Below are 3827 nucleotides of genomic sequence, written 5' to 3' on the forward strand. Positions count from 1 at the left end.
TTTGAAGGCGAAACTTCTGCATGGGGAAGCTGCATCATGAACAAAAGTTTATATCGAGTATTATGTTGACGTTAGTAGGCCCTGGCCGAAAGCGCAGCATGTGAAAGGTATAGATAAAAGTTAGCGTTGCAGTCAGTACTGTGTAGTTACTAGTAGCTGGATTTAAGCTCGAAATGAGACACTGTTGGTGAAACTTCATCATGAGAACGTCACAAGCTGATCACGCTCTATGATATGACTAGTATTATGTTGCTTCTAGTAGGCTAAGCGCAAGCCGAAACATCAACATGTGAAAGTCGTAGAATTTTGCAATCAAACTGTGGCTAGTACTGTGATGTTACTAGTAACCTTTTCTTACGTCATATGGCCAAGAGAGCATTTGAAGGCGAAACTTCTGCATGGGGAAGCTGCATCATGAACAAAAGTTTATATCGAGTATTATGTTGACGTTAGTAGGCCCTGGCCGAAAGCGCAGCATGTGAAAGGTATAGATAAAAGTTATCGTTGCAGTCAGTACTGTGTAGTTACTAGTAGCTGGATTTAAGCTCGAAGTGAGACACTGTTGGTGAAACTTCATCATGAGAACGTCACAAGCTGATCACGCTCTATGATATGACTAGTATTATGTTGCTTATAGTAGGCTAAGCGCAAGCCGAAACATCAACATGTGAAAGTCGTAGAATTTTGCGATCAAACTGTGGCTAGTACTTTGATGATGCTTGTAGCCAACCGAATTGGTTGAAAAGCCCAATAAGTAAGCTAACTTGGGAGAGCTTGTTGGAAACCAAATGCTACTAGATTGGTCCAAATACATCCTTCAACAGGGGATCACTTGGCTCGCTTTACGAAGAGGAGCACAGCTATATGTGTTAATTCGGTATGAATCGCAAGATTTGTTTACCGACCTCTCTAACGCAAAAGGCGGTCTCGGCTTCGGCTGTTGACTGCGTCCGATTCAGGGTTATATAACTCTCGATTGAACACATTGATGTTCTATTGTTGGTGCTTCCAATAAAATTGGAACACTTAAAGCAGAAACCGATTCAAATAATAGCATTCTGATCAATGATTGCATTCCTTGATCAAGAACTGCTGGAGTCATTGTGATGGCGAATTTTCTTCATAAGAAAATTGCAAAGAGACGGAACTTAATGAGACTAGTATTATGTTGTTTCTAGTAAGCGGAAGCTGAAACAGCAACATGTGAAAATCAAGTTTTGTTCAATGATCTCGAGGCGATAAGTACTATGAAGCAACTAGTAGCCTAAGCATGACTCAGATTTGAGACAGTCAAAAAGACTGGCGAAACTTCTTCACATGAAAGTTACATAGAGAACTACAAATGTATACAGCGAGTATTATGTTGTTTCTAGTAGGCGAAAGCTGAAACATCAACATGTGAAAGTTGTCTGCAAACTGTAGAACGATATGTGATTAGTACTGTGCTGTTACTAGTAGCCAGTCTGACTGTAGAAGCCAAGACAAAGGGAAACTAATGCATCTGAAAAGGACAAGTTATGGAAAGGTATGCACGATAAGTATTATGTTGTTTTCTAGTAAGCGGCAGCTGAAACATCAACATGTGAACGTCGTTGTGTACAGTAACCTAGAACTATATAGTCCTTAGTAACGTGCATTTACTAGTACCTGTAATTGGTATTCAGACTCAGGCAGTTTGGAATAGTTTGGCAAAGATGCACCAGAGAAAACTGGGATTTGATACAGAAATTGTTGAATACAAGTATTATGCTGCTTCTAGTAGGTTGAATCCGAAACATCAGCATGTGAAAATTGAAAACATTTCTGGTTCGAATTGTCACAAGTATTTGGTGATCTGAGTAGCCAAACTCACTACAACGCCAATTGAAGGCAAAAATTCTCAACGGGAAAAGCTATTCTCATTGAATGAGCTAACAAGACGAGTATTATGTTGCTTCTAGTAGGCGAAAGCCAAAACATCAACATGTGAAAGTCTTGCTGAACAAATTTAATGTTGTTGAGCTCAGTACCGTGTGAATTAGTAGCCATAATTGGCGAGCGAAAATTGAACTGGCGAAACTTCGTCTTTGGAAAATTGCAGATGCCGAGCACTTATTTTGCAACGAGTATTATGTTGACTGTAGTAAGCGAAAGCCGAAACAGCAACATGTGAAAGCTGTTGAAATTTGTGGTCATTTTGCAATAAGTACAAGGAGTGTAACTAGTAGCCAGGTCAAAATTTGGGATAAGAATGAGCAAAAATTCTGCATGAGAACAGTTGAAATTATGAAACTAAATTACAAAGACTAGTATTATGTTGTTTCGAGTACGCGAAAGCGGAAACATCAACATGTGAACGTTTGTAACGAAGTTTCGTTAATTTTCAGCCTAGTACTGAGCAAGAACGAGTAGCCTCATCTCCAATCCCACGCAAAATGTAGTGAAATATGTGAGTGAACCTTATTCACGGTGAGGGTTTCCCGAGGTCTGTATTGCAGCGAGTATTATGTTGCTTCTAGTAAGCGAAAGCTGAAACAACAACATTTGAAAGTTGGAATTAATGACTGAATGGAAACTTCGACCTGTGTTTGATAGTAGTAGCGAACAAAACTGCTGAATCGGTTTCTGTCTCATATTGGTCAGTGAACCAATTAAGAGACAATCAACTACATAACCTGAATTGGGCGAGAGAACCCCCTTAACTTAAGCATATCAGTAAGGGGAGGAAAAGAAATCAACTGAGAATCCCTTAGTAATGGCGAATGAACAGGGAAAAGCTCATCGGGAAGAGAAATGGCAACATTTCTCGGTGTCCGGTATGGTTTGATGCTAGACTGGTGAATTTGTCCTGATGTCTACTGGAAAGTAGCATCAAAGAAGGTGAAAATCCTGTAAAGGTCATTTTCGATACCAGTCATAATGGCTCATTCCTATGAGTAGAGTTGTTTGAAAGTGCAACTCGAAGCTGGAGATATGTCTCTCCAAAAGCTAATTATAAAGCGAGACCGATAGTAAACAAGTACCGTGAGGGAAAGTTGAAAAGCACTCTGAAGAGAGAGTGAAAAGTACGTGAAACTGTTGAAGGGGAACTGGAGTGAGCGTTACCATACTCAATGCCTTGATATTATATTCTCGGCTACCGAGTAGTGTAGTTGTCGTCTTTTGGCAAATCTTGTTAATGAATCGAGCAGAAGTTTTCCTCGGAATTCTTCTTGTTGATTCTAAACAAAATGAGATAAATTGATCTTGATTGCCTGTCTGACCTCAACTTCCTATTCAATGCTCTCTACAGCCCGTCTTGAAACACGGACCAAGGAGTGTGAGTTGCTTGCAAGTGTTGTCGCTCATTGAAAGCGCACACGCGAAATGAAAGTGAACAGTGTAATTTTTATGAATTGCACTACTTTGTGTGGTGAGGGCGCCGATTCGGTGTCCCGCAACCACGGACGGTTTTGCTCTTATTGCATGACTGATCCAGAGCAAGTAGCACACGACCCGAAAGATGGTGATCTATGCTTGGGCAGGGCGAAGCCACGGGAAACCATGGTGGAAGCCCGAAGCGGTTCTGACGTGCAAATCGATCGTCTGACCTGAGCATAGGGGCGAAAGACTAATCGAACCATCTAGTAGCTGGTTTCCTCCGAAGTTTCCCTCAGGATAGCAAAAGCTTGAGCAAGATTGAAAAATCTTCGCAAAGCAATTTCATCGGTTAAAGCGAATGATTAGAGGAATGGGGGAAAATTTTTTCCTTCACCTATTCTCAAACTATAAATCGGTGAGATGTCCTTGTGACTTAATTGCACTTGGACTATGAATGCAAGCTTTTTGTGGGCCGCTTTTGGTAAGCA

The 3827-nt window shown here is 40.8% G+C and overlaps 1 pseudogene; it reads left to right on the top strand.

The window, feature by feature from the left end:
• The first annotated feature begins 812 nt into the window (after positions 1 to 812).
• On the top strand, positions 813 to 964 carry LOC142356890 (5.8S ribosomal RNA; annotated as a pseudogene).
• The last annotated feature ends 2863 nt before the right edge of the window (positions 965 to 3827 follow it).

This window comes from Convolutriloba macropyga, unplaced genomic scaffold (assembly GCF_964194025.1).
Source record: "Convolutriloba macropyga unplaced genomic scaffold, txConMacr16.3 SCAFFOLD_4550, whole genome shotgun sequence".
NCBI lineage: Eukaryota > Metazoa > Xenacoelomorpha > Acoela > Convolutidae > Convolutriloba > Convolutriloba macropyga.